The sequence below is a fragment of the Alosa sapidissima genome, chromosome 8 (genome assembly GCF_018492685.1).
Source record: "Alosa sapidissima isolate fAloSap1 chromosome 8, fAloSap1.pri, whole genome shotgun sequence".
Classification (NCBI taxonomy): domain Eukaryota; kingdom Metazoa; phylum Chordata; class Actinopteri; order Clupeiformes; family Clupeidae; genus Alosa; species Alosa sapidissima.
The window spans coordinates 5294307-5308116 of NC_055964.1; the positions used below are offsets into that span (position 1 = coordinate 5294307).

General features: G+C 48.8%; 28 non-coding genes across 28 annotated transcripts; all 28 read right to left on the reverse strand.

Moving 5' to 3' along the window:
- Positions 1-619: 619 nt before the first annotated feature.
- Positions 620-730, reverse strand: trnal-caa. The gene is made up of 2 exons: positions 693-730; positions 620-665 (listed from the first exon to the last, which is right to left on the reverse strand). It is a non-coding gene; the product is annotated as a tRNA-Leu (tRNA).
- Positions 731-933: 203 nt separating this feature from the next.
- trnac-gca lies at positions 934-1005 on the reverse strand. The gene has a single exon. It is a non-coding gene; the product is annotated as a tRNA-Cys (tRNA).
- A 688-nt stretch (positions 1006-1693) lies between these two features.
- trnac-gca lies at positions 1694-1765 on the reverse strand. Its single transcript has one exon. It is a non-coding gene; the product is annotated as a tRNA-Cys (tRNA).
- A 370-nt stretch (positions 1766-2135) lies between these two features.
- On the reverse strand, positions 2136-2246 carry trnal-caa. Its single transcript has 2 exons — positions 2209-2246; positions 2136-2181 (listed from the first exon to the last, which is right to left on the reverse strand). It is a non-coding gene; the product is annotated as a tRNA-Leu (tRNA).
- A 203-nt stretch (positions 2247-2449) lies between these two features.
- trnac-gca lies at positions 2450-2521 on the reverse strand. Its single transcript has one exon. It is a non-coding gene; the product is annotated as a tRNA-Cys (tRNA).
- A 370-nt stretch (positions 2522-2891) lies between these two features.
- Positions 2892-3002, reverse strand: trnal-caa. The gene is made up of 2 exons: positions 2965-3002; positions 2892-2937 (listed from the first exon to the last, which is right to left on the reverse strand). It is a non-coding gene; the product is annotated as a tRNA-Leu (tRNA).
- A 203-nt stretch (positions 3003-3205) lies between these two features.
- Positions 3206-3277, reverse strand: trnac-gca. The gene has a single exon. It is a non-coding gene; the product is annotated as a tRNA-Cys (tRNA).
- A 370-nt stretch (positions 3278-3647) lies between these two features.
- trnal-caa lies at positions 3648-3758 on the reverse strand. The gene is made up of 2 exons: positions 3721-3758; positions 3648-3693 (listed from the first exon to the last, which is right to left on the reverse strand). It is a non-coding gene; the product is annotated as a tRNA-Leu (tRNA).
- Positions 3759-3961: 203 nt separating this feature from the next.
- trnac-gca lies at positions 3962-4033 on the reverse strand. Its single transcript has one exon. It is a non-coding gene; the product is annotated as a tRNA-Cys (tRNA).
- A 371-nt stretch (positions 4034-4404) lies between these two features.
- trnal-caa lies at positions 4405-4514 on the reverse strand. The gene is made up of 2 exons: positions 4477-4514; positions 4405-4450 (listed from the first exon to the last, which is right to left on the reverse strand). It is a non-coding gene; the product is annotated as a tRNA-Leu (tRNA).
- Positions 4515-4704: 190 nt separating this feature from the next.
- trnac-gca lies at positions 4705-4776 on the reverse strand. The gene has a single exon. It is a non-coding gene; the product is annotated as a tRNA-Cys (tRNA).
- A 685-nt stretch (positions 4777-5461) lies between these two features.
- trnac-gca lies at positions 5462-5533 on the reverse strand. The gene has a single exon. It is a non-coding gene; the product is annotated as a tRNA-Cys (tRNA).
- Positions 5534-6221: 688 nt separating this feature from the next.
- trnac-gca lies at positions 6222-6293 on the reverse strand. The gene has a single exon. It is a non-coding gene; the product is annotated as a tRNA-Cys (tRNA).
- A 370-nt stretch (positions 6294-6663) lies between these two features.
- Positions 6664-6774, reverse strand: trnal-caa. The gene is made up of 2 exons: positions 6737-6774; positions 6664-6709 (listed from the first exon to the last, which is right to left on the reverse strand). It is a non-coding gene; the product is annotated as a tRNA-Leu (tRNA).
- Positions 6775-6977: 203 nt separating this feature from the next.
- Positions 6978-7049, reverse strand: trnac-gca. Its single transcript has one exon. It is a non-coding gene; the product is annotated as a tRNA-Cys (tRNA).
- A 688-nt stretch (positions 7050-7737) lies between these two features.
- trnac-gca lies at positions 7738-7809 on the reverse strand. The gene has a single exon. It is a non-coding gene; the product is annotated as a tRNA-Cys (tRNA).
- Positions 7810-8179: 370 nt separating this feature from the next.
- Positions 8180-8290, reverse strand: trnal-caa. The gene is made up of 2 exons: positions 8253-8290; positions 8180-8225 (listed from the first exon to the last, which is right to left on the reverse strand). It is a non-coding gene; the product is annotated as a tRNA-Leu (tRNA).
- Positions 8291-8493: 203 nt separating this feature from the next.
- trnac-gca lies at positions 8494-8565 on the reverse strand. The gene has a single exon. It is a non-coding gene; the product is annotated as a tRNA-Cys (tRNA).
- Positions 8566-9237: 672 nt separating this feature from the next.
- Positions 9238-9309, reverse strand: trnac-gca. Its single transcript has one exon. It is a non-coding gene; the product is annotated as a tRNA-Cys (tRNA).
- A 370-nt stretch (positions 9310-9679) lies between these two features.
- On the reverse strand, positions 9680-9790 carry trnal-caa. Its single transcript has 2 exons — positions 9753-9790; positions 9680-9725 (listed from the first exon to the last, which is right to left on the reverse strand). It is a non-coding gene; the product is annotated as a tRNA-Leu (tRNA).
- Positions 9791-9993: 203 nt separating this feature from the next.
- trnac-gca lies at positions 9994-10065 on the reverse strand. Its single transcript has one exon. It is a non-coding gene; the product is annotated as a tRNA-Cys (tRNA).
- A 370-nt stretch (positions 10066-10435) lies between these two features.
- On the reverse strand, positions 10436-10546 carry trnal-caa. The gene is made up of 2 exons: positions 10509-10546; positions 10436-10481 (listed from the first exon to the last, which is right to left on the reverse strand). It is a non-coding gene; the product is annotated as a tRNA-Leu (tRNA).
- A 203-nt stretch (positions 10547-10749) lies between these two features.
- trnac-gca lies at positions 10750-10821 on the reverse strand. The gene has a single exon. It is a non-coding gene; the product is annotated as a tRNA-Cys (tRNA).
- Positions 10822-11191: 370 nt separating this feature from the next.
- On the reverse strand, positions 11192-11302 carry trnal-caa. The gene is made up of 2 exons: positions 11265-11302; positions 11192-11237 (listed from the first exon to the last, which is right to left on the reverse strand). It is a non-coding gene; the product is annotated as a tRNA-Leu (tRNA).
- A 203-nt stretch (positions 11303-11505) lies between these two features.
- On the reverse strand, positions 11506-11577 carry trnac-gca. Its single transcript has one exon. It is a non-coding gene; the product is annotated as a tRNA-Cys (tRNA).
- A 370-nt stretch (positions 11578-11947) lies between these two features.
- trnal-caa lies at positions 11948-12058 on the reverse strand. The gene is made up of 2 exons: positions 12021-12058; positions 11948-11993 (listed from the first exon to the last, which is right to left on the reverse strand). It is a non-coding gene; the product is annotated as a tRNA-Leu (tRNA).
- A 203-nt stretch (positions 12059-12261) lies between these two features.
- Positions 12262-12333, reverse strand: trnac-gca. The gene has a single exon. It is a non-coding gene; the product is annotated as a tRNA-Cys (tRNA).
- A 672-nt stretch (positions 12334-13005) lies between these two features.
- trnac-gca lies at positions 13006-13077 on the reverse strand. Its single transcript has one exon. It is a non-coding gene; the product is annotated as a tRNA-Cys (tRNA).
- Positions 13078-13810: the final 733 nt, after the last annotated feature.

Sequence of the window (13810 nt, forward strand, 5' to 3'; positions counted from 1 at the left end):
CTCGAAGCTTGTGTTTATTGCGGAAAAGACTGAGGAGAAACATTTTCAGCAGTCCTTTCATTTTCAGTTGAAGCATTTGCTTTCAGGTCACGGAGTGACCAGTTTACCAGGCTGACACAAAAACGGCAAAACAGTTAGGCAAACGCACTTAAGCACGCCAGCTTGCGTGCATGTTTGAGGGGGCAACAGGATTTGAACCTGGGACCTCTTGATCTGCAGTCAAATGCTCTACCACTGAGCTATACCCCCTGCACAGCAAGGTGGACCAGACTGTTGCTTATTTTGTATCACACTGCGGCTGAAACGCCCTCAACACTGCTGAACTCATGCATTTCTTTTACCTGTCTGACTGTCTTCACTCTCTGGAGTGGCAAAGGCACCGCTCTCAACTGAATGCAATTTAACCTTGTGCCAGAATTTTGGGTGGTAGCAAAAATAGTCAGGTCAGTAGTAAAAGAGCAGATTTCATTGTGTTCCGTTGAGTAAAATCAGCTAATCTTCCATGGAGGACTTGGTGTTGGGGTCCAGTCAGCCTCACCGGTGTCCATTTTGACGTCTTTTCTCGCACAACCACTTCCCTGCGATGGGTCTGTCCATTGCCACTTCAAATAAAAGCCTATGTCAGAAGTGGGATTCGAACCCACGCCTCCATTCGGAGACCAGAAATCCCTTGCCTGAGGAAGGCACGTCGCCTTGAGTCTGGCGCCTTAGACCGCTCGGCCATCCTGACTGGCAGAGCTAAAGTGAGACGAGCTGCTCGAAGCTTGTGTTTATTGCGGAAAAGACTGAGGAGAAACATTTTCAGCAGTCCTTTCATTTTCAGTTGAAGCATTTGCTTTCAGGTCACGGAGTGACCAGTTTACCAGGCTGACACAAAAACGGCAAAACAGTTAGGCAAACGCACTTAAGCACGCCAGCTTGCGTGCATGTTTGAGGGGGCACCAGGATTTGAACCTGGGACCTCTTGATCTGCAGTCAAATGCTCTACCACTGAGCTATACCCCCTGCACAGGGAGGTGGACCAGACTGTTGCTTATTTTGTATCACACTGCGGCTGAAACGCCCTCAACACTGCTGAACTCAAGCATTTCTTTTACCTGTCTGACTGTCTTCACTCTCTGGAGTGGCAAAGGCACCGCTCTCAACTGAATGCAATTAAACCTTGTGCCAAAATTTTGGGTAGTAGCAAAAATAGTCAGGTCTGTAGTAAAAGAGCAGATTTCATTGTGTTCTGTTGAGTAAAATCAGCTAATCTTCCATGGAGGACTTGGTGTTGGAAAATAGCCAGTCAGCCTCACCGGTGTCCATTTTGACGTCTTTTCTCGCACAACCACTTCCCTGCGATGGGTCTGTCCATTGCCACTTCAAATAAAAGCCTATGTCAGAAGTGGGATTCAAACACAAGCCTCCATTCGGAGACCAGAAATCCCTTGCCTGAGGAAGGCACTTCGCCTTGAGTCTGGCGCCTTAGACCGCTCGGCCATCCTGACTGGCAGAGCTAAAGTGAGACGAGCTGCTCGAAGCTTGTGTTTTTTGCGGAAAAGACTGAGGAGACACATTTTCAGCAGTCCTTTCATTTTCAGTTGAAGCATTTGCTTTCAGGTCACGGAGTGACCAGTTTACCAGGCTGACACAAAAACGGCAAAACAGTTAGGCAAACGCACTTAAGCACGCCAGCTTGCGTGCATGTTTGAGGGGGCACCAGGATTTGAACCTGGGACCTCTTGATCTGCAGTCAAATGCTCTACCACTGAGCTATACCCCCTGCACAGCAAGGTGGACCAGACTGTTGCTTATTTTGTATCACACTGCGGCTGAAACGCCCTCAACACTGCTGAACTCATGCATTTCTTTTACCTGTCTGACTGTCTTCACTCTCTGGAGTGGCAAAGGCACCGCTCTCAACTGAATGCAATTTAACCTTGTGCCAGAATTTTGGGTGGTAGCAAAAATAGTCAGGTCAGTAGTAAAAGAGCAGATTTCATTGTGTTCCGTTGAGTAAAATCAGCTAATCTTCCATGGAGGACTTGGTGTTGGGGTCCAGTCAGCCTCACCGGTGTCCATTTTTACGTCTTTTCTCGCACAACCACTTCCCTGCGATGGGTCTGTCCATTGCCACTTCAAATAAAAGCCTATGTCAGAAGTGGGATTCGAACCCACGCCTCCATTCGGAGACCAGAAATCCCTTGCCTGGGGAAGGCACTTCGCCTTGAGTCTGGCGCCTTAGACCGCTCGGCCATCCTGACTGGCAGAGCTAAAGTGAGACGAGCTGCTCGAAGCTTGTGTTTTTTGCGGAAAAGACTGAGGAGACACATTTTCAGCAGTCCTTTCATTTTCAGTTGAAGCATTTGCTTTCAGGTCACGGAGTGACCAGTTTACCAGGCTGACACAAAAACGGCAAAACAGTTAGGCAAACGCACTTAAGCACGCCAGCTTGCGTGCATGTTTGAGGGGGCACCAGGATTTGAACCTGGGACCTCTTGATCTGCAGTCAAATGCTCTACCACTGAGCTATACCCCCTGCACAGCAAGGTGGACCAGACTGTTGCTTATTTTGTATCACACTGCGGCTGAAACGCCCTCAACACTGCTGAACTCATGCATTTCTTTTACCTGTCTGACTGTCTTCACTCTCTGGAGTGGCAAAGGCACCGCTCTCAACTGAATGCAATTTAACCTTGTGCCAGAATTTTGGGTGGTAGCAAAAATAGTCAGGTCAGTAGTAAAAGAGCAGATTTCATTGTGTTCCGTTGAGTAAAATCAGCTAATCTTCCATGGAGGACTTGGTGTTGGGGTCCAGTCAGCCTCACCGGTGTCCATTTTGACGTCTTTTCTCGCACAACCACTTCCCTGCGATGGGTCTGTCCATTGCCACTTCAAATAAAAGCCTATGTCAGAAGTGGGATTCGAACCCACGCCTCCATTCGGAGACCAGAAATCCCTTGCCTGGGGTAGGCACTTCGCCTTGAGTCTGGCGCCTTAGACCGCTCGGCCATCCTGACTGGCAGAGAGAAAGTGAGACGAGCTGCTTGAAGCTTGTGTTTTTTGCGGAGGAGACTGAGGAGACACATTTTCAGCAGTCCTTTCATTTTCAGTTGAAGCATTTGCTTTCAGGTCACGGAGTGACCAGTTTACCAGGCTGACACAAAAACGGCAAAACAGTTAGGCAAACGCACTTAAGCACGCCAGCTTGCGTGCATGTTTGAGGGGGCACCAGGATTTGAACCTGGGACCTCTTGATCTGCAGTCAAATGCTCTACCACTGAGCTATACCCCCTGCACAGGAAGGTGGACCAGACTGTTGCTTATTTTGTATCACACTGCGGCTGAAACGCCCTCAACACTGCTGAACTCATGCATTTCTTTTACCTGTCTGACTGTCTTCACTCTCTGGAGTGGCAAAGGCACCGCTCTCAACTGAATGCAATTTAACCTTGTGCCAGAATTTTGGGTGGTAGCAAAAATAGTCAGGTCAGTAGTAAAAGAGCAGATTTCATTGTGTTCCGTTGAGTAAAATCAGCTAATCTTCCATGGAGGACTTGGTGTTGGGGTCCAGTCAGCCTCACCGGTGTCCATTTTGACGTCTTTTCTCGCACAACCACTTCCCTGCGATGGGTCTGTCCATTGCCACTTCAAATAAAAGCCTATGTCAGAAGTGGGATTCGAACCCACGCCTCCATTCGGAGACCAGAAATCCCTTGCCTGGGGAAGGCACTTCGCCTTGAGTCTGGCGCCTTAGACCGCTCGGCCATCCTGACTGGCAGAGCTAAAGTGAGACGAGCTGCTTGAAGCTTGTGTTTTTTGCGGAGGAGACTGAGGAGACACATTTTCAGCAGTCCTTTCATTTTCAGTTGAAGCATTTGCTTTCAGGTCACGGAGTGACCAGTTTACCAGGCTGACACAAAAACGGCAAAACAGTTAGGCAAACGCACTTAAGCACGCCAGCTTGCGTGCATGTTTGAGGGGGCACCAGGATTTGAACCTGGGACCTCTTGATCTGCAGTCAAATGCTCTACCACTGAGCTATACCCCCTGCACAGAAAGGTGGACCAGACTGTTGCTTATTTTGTATCACACTGCGGCTGAAACGCCCTCAACACTGCTGAACTCAAGCATTTCTTTTACCTGTCTGACTGTCTTCACTCTCTGGAGTGGCAAAGGCAACGCTCTAAACTGAATGCAATTACACCTTGTGCCAGAATTTTGGGTGGTAGCAAAAATAGTCAGGTCTGTAGTAAAAGAGATTGCATTGTGTTCCGTTGAGTAAAATCAGCTAATCTTCCATGGAGGACTTGGTGTTGGAAAATAGCCAGTCAGCCTCACCGGTGTCCATTTTGACGTCTTTTCTCGCACAACCACTTCCCTGCGATGGGTCTGTCCATTGCCACTTCAAATAAAAGCCTATGTCAGAAGTGGGATTCGAACCCACGCCTCCATTCGGAGACCAGAAATCCCTTGCCTGGGAAGGCACTTCGCCTTGAGTCTGGCGCCTTAGACCGCTCGGCCATCCTGACTGGCAGAGCTAAAGTGAGACGAGCTGCTCGAAGCTTGTGTTTTTTACGGAGGAGACTGAGGAGACACATTTTCAGCAGTCCTTTCATTTTCAGTTGAAGCATTTGCTTTCAGGTCACGGAGTGACCAGTTTACCAGGCTGACACAAAAACGGCAAACGCATTTGCACACGCCAGCTTGCGTGCATGTTTGAGGGGGCACCAGGATTTGAACCTGGGACCTCTTGATCTGCAGTCAAATGCTCTACCACTGAGCTATACCCCCTGCACAGCGAGGTGGACCAGACTGTTGCTTATTTTGTATCACACTGCGGCTGAAACGCCCTCAACACTGCTGAACTCAAGCATTTCTTTTACCTGTCTGACTGTCTTCACTTTCTGGAGTGGCAAAGGCACCGCTCTCAACTGAATGCAATTACACCTTGTGCCAGAATTTTGGGTGGTAGCAAAAATAGTCAGGTCTGTAGTAAAAGAGATTTCATTGTGTTCCGTTGAGTAAAATCAGCTAATCTTCCATGGAGGACTTGGTGTTGGAAAATAGCCAGTCAGTCTCACCGGTGACCATTTTGACGTCTTTTCTCGCACAACCACTTCCCTGCGATGGGTCTGTCCATTGCCACTTCAAATAAAAGCCTATGTCAGAAGTGGGATTCGAACCCACGCCTCCATTAGGAGACTAGAAATCCCTTGTCTGAGGAAGGCACTTCGCCTTGAGTCTGGCGCCTTAGACCGCTCGGCCATCCTGACTGGCAGAGCTAAAGTGAGACGAGCTGCTCGAAGCTTGTGTTTTTTGCGGAGGAGACTGAGGAGACACATTTTCAGCAGTCCTTTCATTTTCAGTTGAAGCATTTGCTTTCAGGTCACGGAGTGACCAGTTTACCAGGCTGACACAAAAACGGCAAAACAGTTAGGCAAACGCACTTAAGCACGCCAGCTTGCGTGCATGTTTGAGGGGGCACCAGGATTTGAACCTGGGACCTCTTGATCTGCAGTCAAATGCTCTACCACTGAGCTATACCCCCTGCACAGGGAGGTGGACCAGACTGTTGCTTATTTTGTATCACACTGCGGCTGAAACGCCCTCAACACTGCTGAACTCAAGCATTTCTTTTACCTGTCTGACTGTCTTCACTCTCTGGAGTGGCAAAGGCACCGCTCTCAACTGAATGCAATTAAACCTTGTGCCAAAATTTTGGGTGGTAGCAAAAATAGTCAGGTCTGTAGTAAAAGAGCAGATTTCATTGTGTTCTGTTGAGTAAAATCAGCTAATCTTCCATGGAGGACTTGGTGTTGGAAAATAGCCAGTCAGCCTCACCGGTGTCCATTTTGACGTCTTTTCTCGCACAACCACTTCCCTGCGATGGGTCTCTCCATTGCCACTTCAAATAAAAGCCTATGTCAGAAGTGGGATTCGAACCCAAGCCTCCATTCGGAGACCAGAAATCCCTTGCCTGAGGAAGGCACTTCGCCTTGAGTCTGGCGCCTTAGACCGCTCGGCCATCCTGACTGGCAGAGCTAAAGTGAGACGAGCTGCTCGAAGCTTGTGTTTTTTGCGGAAAAGACTGAGGAGACACATTTTCAGCAGTCCTTTCATTTTCAGTTGAAGCATTTGCTTTCAGGTCACGGAGTGACCAGTTTACCAGGCTGACACAAAAACGGCAAAACAGTTAGGCAAACGCACTTAAGCACGCCAGCTTGCGTGCATGTTTGAGGGGGCACCAGGATTTGAACCTGGGACCTCTTGATCTGCAGTCAAATGCTCTACCACTGAGCTATACCCCCTGCACAGCAAGGTGGACCAGACTGTTGCTTATTTTGTATCACACTGCGGCTGAAACGCCCTCAACACTGCTGAACTCAAGCATTTCTTTTACCTGTCTGACTGTCTTCACTCTCTGGAGTGGCAAAGGCACCGCTCTCAACTGAATGCAATTTAACCTTGTGCCAGAATTTTGGGTGGTAGCAAAAATAGTCAGGTCAGTAGTAAAAGAGCAGATTTCATTGTGTTCCGTTGAGTAAAATCAGCTAATCTTCCATGGAGGACTTGGTGTTGGGGTCCAGTCAGCCTCACCGGTGTCCATTTTGACGTCTTTTCTCGCACAACCACTTCCCTGCGATGGGTCTGTCCATTGCCACTTCAAATAAAAGCCTATGTCAGAAGTGGGATTCGAACCCACGCCTCCATTCGGAGACCAGAAATCCCTTGCCTGGGGAAGGCACTTCGCCTTGAGTCTGGCGCCTTAGACCGCTCGGCCATCCTGACTGGCAGAGCTAAAGTGAGACGAGCTGCTTGAAGCTTGTGTTTTTTGCGGAGGAGACTGAGGAGACACATTTTCAGCAGTCCTTTCATTTTCAGTTGAAGCATTTGCTTTCAGGTCACGGAGTGACCAGTTTACCAGGCTGACACAAAAACGGCAAAACAGTTAGGCAAACGCACTTAAGCACGCCAGCTTGCGTGCATGTTTGAGGGGGCACCAGGATTTGAACCTGGGACCTCTTGATCTGCAGTCAAATGCTCTACCACTGAGCTATACCCCCTGCACAGGGAGGTGGACCAGACTGTTGCTTATTTTGTATCACACTGCGGCTGAAACGCCCTCAACACTGCTGAACTCAAGCATTTCTTTTACCTGTCTGACTGTCTTCACTCTCTGGAGTGGCAAAGGCACCGCTCTCAACTGAATGCAATTAAACCTTGTGCCAAAATTTTGGGTGGTAGCAAAAATAGTCAGGTCTGTAGTAAAAGAGCAGATTTCATTGTGTTCTGTTGAGTAAAATCAGCTAATCTTCCATGGAGGACTTGGTGTTGGAAAATAGCCAGTCAGCCTCACCGGTGTCCATTTTGACGTCTTTTCTCGCACAACCACTTCCCTGCGATGGGTCTCTCCATTGCCACTTCAAATAAAAGCCTATGTCAGAAGTGGGATTCGAACCCAAGCCTCCATTCGGAGACCAGAAATCCCTTGCCTGAGGAAGGCACTTCGCCTTGAGTCTGGCGCCTTAGACCGCTCGGCCATCCTGACTGGCAGAGCTAAAGTGAGACGAGCTGCTCGAAGCTTGTGTTTTTTGCGGAAAAGACTGAGGAGACACATTTTCAGCAGTCCTTTCATTTTCAGTTGAAGCATTTGCTTTCAGGTCACGGAGTGACCAGTTTACCAGGCTGACACAAAAACGGCAAAACAGTTAGGCAAACGCACTTAAGCACGCCAGCTTGCGTGCATGTTTGAGGGGGCACCAGGATTTGAACCTGGGACCTCTTGATCTGCAGTCAAATGCTCTACCACTGAGCTATACCCCCTGCACAGCAAGGTGGACCAGACTGTTGCTTATTTTGTATCACACTGCGGCTGAAACGCCCTCAACACTGCTGAACTCAAGCATTTCTTTTACCTGTCTGACTGTCTTCACTCTCTGGAGTGGCAAAGGCACCGCTCTCAACTGAATGCAATTTAACCTTGTGCCAGAATTTTGGGTGGTAGCAAAAATAGTCAGGTCAGTAGTAAAAGAGCAGATTTCATTGTGTTCCGTTGAGTAAAATCAGCTAATCTTCCATGGAGGACTTGGTGTTGGGGTCCAGTCAGCCTCACCGGTGTCCATTTTGACGTCTTTTCTCGCACAACCACTTCCCTGCGATGGGTCTGTCCATTGCCACTTCAAATAAAAGCCTATGTCAGAAGTGGGATTCGAACCCACGCCTCCATTCGGAGACCAGAAATCCCTTGCCTGGGGAAGGCACTTCGCCTTGAGTCTGGCGCCTTAGACCGCTCGGCCATCCTGACTGGCAGAGCTAAAGTGAGACGAGCTGCTTGAAGCTTGTGTTTTTTGCGGAGGAGACTGAGGAGACACATTTTCAGCAGTCCTTTCATTTTCAGTTGAAGCATTTGCTTTCAGGTCACGGAGTGACCAGTTTACCAGGCTGACACAAAAACGGCAAAACAGTTAGGCAAACGCACTTAAGCACGCCAGCTTGCGTGCATGTTTGAGGGGGCACCAGGATTTGAACCTGGGACCTCTTGATCTGCAGTCAAATGCTCTACCACTGAGCTATACCCCCTGCACAGAAAGGTGGACCAGACTGTTGCTTATTTTGTATCACACTGCGGCTGAAACGCCCTCAACACTGCTGAACTCAAGCATTTCTTTTACCTGTCTGACTGTCTTCACTCTCTGGAGTGGCAAAGGCAACGCTCTCAACTGAATGCAATTACACCTTGTGCCAGAATTTTGGGTGGTAGCAAAAATAGTCAGGTCTGTAGTAAAAGAGATTTCATTGTGTTCCGTTGAGTAAAATCAGCTAATCTTCCATGGAGGACTTGGTGTTGGAAAATAGCCAGTCAGTCTCACCGGTGACCATTTTGACGTCTTTTCTCGCACAACCACTTCCCTGCGATGGGTCTGTCCATTGCCACTTCAAATAAAAGCCTATGTCAGAAGTGGGATTCGAACCCACGCCTCCATTAGGAGACTAGAAATCCCTTGTCTGAGGAAGGCACTTCGCCTTGAGTCTGGCGCCTTAGACCGCTCGGCCATCCTGACTGGCAGAGCTAAAGTGAGACGAGCTGCTCGAAGCTTGTGTTTTTTGCGGAGGAGACTGAGGAGACACATTTTCAGCAGTCCTTTCATTTTCAGTTGAAGCATTTGCTTTCAGGTCACGGAGTGACCAGTTTACCAGGCTGACACAAAAACGGCAAACGCATTTGCGCACGCCAGCTTGCGTGCATGTTTGAGGGGGCACCAGGATTTGAACCTGGGACCTCTTGATCTGCAGTCAAATGCTCTACCACTGAGCTATACCCCCTGTACAGAAAGGTGGACCAGACTGTTGCTTATTTTGTATCACACTGCGGCTGAAACGCCCTCAACACTGCTGAACTCAAGCATTTCTTTTACCTGTCTGACTGTCTTCACTCTCTGGAGTGGCAAAGGCAACGCTCTCAACTGAATGCAATTACACCTTGTGCCAGAATTTTGGGTGGTAGCAAAAATAGTCAGGTCTGTAGTAAAAGAGCAGATTTCATTTTGTTCCTTTGAGTAAAATCAGCTAATCTTCCATGGAGGACTTGGTGTTGGGGTCCAGTCAGCCTCACCGGTGTCCATTTTGACGTCTTTTCTCGCACAACCACTTCCCTGCGATGGGTCTGTCCATTGCCACTTCAAATAAAAGCCTATGTCAGAAGTGGGATTCGAACCCACGCCTCCATTCGGAGACCAGAAATCCCTTGCCTGAGGAAGGCACGTCGCCTTGAGTCTGGCGCCTTAGACCGCTCGGCCATCCTGACTGGCAGAGCTAAAGTGAGACGAGCTGCTCGAAGCTTGTGTTTTTTGCGGAAAAGACTGAGGAGAAACATTTTCAGCAGTCCTTTCATTTTCAGTTGAAGCATTTGCTTTCAGGTCACGGAGTGACCAGTTTACCAGGCTGACACAAAAACGGCAAAACAGTTAGGCAAACGCACTTAAGCACGCCAGCTTGCGTGCATGTTTGAGGGGGCACCAGGATTTGAACCTGGGACCTCTTGATCTGCAGTCAAATGCTCTACCACTGAGCTATACCCCCTGCACAGGGAGGTGGACCAGACTGTTGCTTATTTTGTATCACACTGCGGCTGAAACGCCCTCAACACTGCTGAACTCAAGCATTTCTTTTACCTGTCTGACTGTCTTCACTCTCTGGAGTGGCAAAGGCACCGCTCTCAACTGAATGCAATTTAACCTTGTGCCAGAATTTTGGGTGGTAGCAAAAATAGTCAGGTCAGTAGTAAAAGAGCAGATTTCATTGTGTTCCGTTGAGTAAAATCAGCTAATCTTCCATGGAGGACTTGGTGTTGGGGTCCAGTCAGCCTCACCGGTGTCCATTTTGACGTCTTTTCTCGCACAACCACTTCCCTGCGATGGGTCTGTCCATTGCCACTTCAAATAAAAGCCTATGTCAGAAGTGGGATTCGAACCCACGCCTCCATTCGGAGACCAGAAATCCCTTGCCTGGGGAAGGCACTTCGCCTTGAGTCTGGCGCCTTAGACCGCTCGGCCATCCTGACTGGCAGAGCTAAAGTGAGACGAGCTGCTTGAAGCTTGTGTTTTTTGCGGAGGAGACTGAGGAGACACATTTTCAGCAGTCCTTTCATTTTCAGTTGAAGCATTTGCTTTCAGGTCACGGAGTGACCAGTTTACCAGGCTGACACAAAAACGGCAAAACAGTTAGGCAAACGCACTTAAGCACGCCAGCTTGCGTGCATGTTTGAGGGGGCACCAGGATTTGAACCTGGGACCTCTTGATCTGCAGTCAAATGCTCTACCACTGAGCTATACCCCCTGCACAGAAAGGTGGACCAGACTGTTGCTTATTTTGTATCACACTGCGGCTGAAACGCCCTCAACACTGCTGAACTCAAGCATTTCTTTTACCTGTCTGACTGTCTTCACTCTCTGGAGTGGCAAAGGCAACGCTCTCAACTGAATGCAATTACACCTTGTGCCAGAATTTTGGGTGGTAGCAAAAATAGTCAGGTCTGTAGTAAAAGAGCAGATTTCATTTTGTTCCTTTGAGTAAAATCAGCTAATCTTCCATGGAGGACTTGGTGTTGGGGTCCAGTCAGCCTCACCGGTGTCCATTTTGACGTCTTTTCTCGCACAACCACTTCCCTGCGATGGGTCTGTCCATTGCCACTTCAAATAAAAGCCTATGTCAGAAGTGGGATTCGAACCCACGCCTCCATTCGGAGACCAGAAATCCCTTGCCTGAGGAAGGCACGTCGCCTTGAGTCTGGCGCCTTAGACCGCTCGGCCATCCTGACTGGCAGAGCTAAAGTGAGACGAGCTGCTCGAAGCTTGTGTTTTTTGCGGAAAAGACTGAGGAGAAACATTTTCAGCAGTCCTTTCATTTTCAGTTGAAGCATTTGCTTTCAGGTCACGGAGTGACCAGTTTACCAGGCTGACACAAAAACGGCAAAACAGTTAGGCAAACGCACTTAAGCACGCCAGCTTGCGTGCATGTTTGAGGGGGCACCAGGATTTGAACCTGGGACCTCTTGATCTGCAGTCAAATGCTCTACCACTGAGCTATACCCCCTGCACAGGGAGGTGGACCAGACTGTTGCTTATTTTGTATCACACTGCGGCTGAAACGCCCTCAACACTGCTGAACTCAAGCATTTCTTTTACCTGTCTGACTGTCTTCACTCTCTGGAGTGGCAAAGGCACCGCTCTCAACTGAATGCAATTTAACCTTGTGCCAGAATTTTGGGTGGTAGCAAAAATAGTCAGGTCAGTAGTAAAAGAGCAGATTTCATTGTGTTCCGTTGAGTAAAATCAGCTAATCTTCCATGGAGGACTTGGTGTTGGGGTCCAGTCAGCCTCACCGGTGTCCATTTTGACGTCTTTTCTCGCACAACCACTTCCCTGCGATGGGTCTGTCCATTGCCACTTCAAATAAAAGCCTATGTCAGAAGTGGGATTCGAACCCACGCCTCCATTCGGAGACCAGAAATCCCTTGCCTGGGGAAGGCACTTCGCCTTGAGTCTGGCGCCTTAGACCGCTCGGCCATCCTGACTGGCAGAGCTAAAGTGAGACGAGCTGCTTGAAGCTTGTGTTTTTTGCGGAGGAGACTGAGGAGACACATTTTCAGCAGTCCTTTCATTTTCAGTTGAAGCATTTGCTTTCAGGTCACGGAGTGACCAGTTTACCAGGCTGACACAAAAACGGCAAAACAGTTAGGCAAACGCACTTAAGCACGCCAGCTTGCGTGCATGTTTGAGGGGGCACCAGGATTTGAACCTGGGACCTCTTGATCTGCAGTCAAATGCTCTACCACTGAGCTATACCCCCTGCACAGAAAGGTGGACCAGACTGTTGCTTATTTTGTATCACACTGCGGCTGAAACGCCCTCAACACTGCTGAACTCAAGCATTTCTTTTACCTGTCTGACTGTCTTCACTCTCTGGAGTGGCAAAGGCAACGCTCTCAACTGAATGCAATTACACCTTGTGCCAGAATTTTGGGTGGTAGCAAAAATAGTCAGGTCTGTAGTAAAAGAGATTTCATTGTGTTCCGTTGAGTAAAATCAGCTAATCTTCCATGGAGGACTTGGTGTTGGAAAATAGCCAGTCAGCCTCACCGGTGTCCATTTTGACGTCTTTTCTCGCACAACCACTTCCCTGCGATGGGTCTGTCCATTGCCACTTCAAATAAAAGCCTATGTCAGAAGTGGGATTCAAACCCACGCCTCCATTCGGAGACCAGAAATCCCTTGCCTGGGGAAGGCACTTCGCCTTGAGTCTGGCGCCTTAGACCGCTCGGCCATCCTGACTGGCAGAGCTAAAGTGAGACGAGCTGCTCGAAGCTTGTGTTTTTTACGGAGGAGACTGAGGAGACACATTTTCAGCAGTCCTTTCATTTTCAGTTGAAGCATTTGCTTTCAGGTCACGGAGTGACCAGTTTACCAGGCTGACACAAAAACGGCAAACGCATTTGCACACGCCAGCTTGCGTGCATGTTTGAGGGGGCACCAGGATTTGAACCTGGGACCTCTTGATCTGCAGTCAAATGCTCTACCACTGAGCTATACCCCCTGCACAGCGAGGTGGACCAGACTGTTGCTTATTTTGTATCACACTGCGGCTGAAACGCCCTCAACACTGCTGAACTCAAGCATTTCTTTTACCTGTCTGACTGTCTTCACTTTCTGGAGTGGCAAAGGCACCGCTCTCAACTGAATGCAATTACACCTTGTGCCAGAATTTTGGGTGGTAGCAAAAATAGTCAGGTCTGTAGTAAAAGAGATTTCATTGTGTTCCGTTGAGTAAAATCAGCTAATCTTCCATGGAGGACTTGGTGTTGGAAAATAGCCAGTCAGCCTCACCGGTGACCATTTTGACGTCTTTTCTCGCACAACCACTTCCCTGCGATGGGTCTGTCCATTGCCACTTCAAATAAAAGCCTATGTCAGAAGTGGGATTCGAACCCACGCCTCCATTAGGAGACTAGAAATCCCTTGTCTGAGGAAGGCACTTCGCCTTGAGTCTGGCGCCTTAGACCGCTCGGCCATCCTGACTGGCAGAGCTAAAGTGAGACGAGCTGCTCGAAGCTTGTGTTTTTTGCGGAGGAGACTGAGGAGACACATTTTCAGCAGTCCTTTCATTTTCAGTTGAAGCATTTGCTTTCAGGTCACGGAGTGACCAGTTTACCAGGCTGTCACAAAAACGGCAAAGCAGTTAGGCAAACGCATTTGCGCAGGCCAGTTTGCGTGCATGTTTGAGGGGGCACCAGGATTTGAACCTGGGACCTCTTGATCTGCAGTCAAAT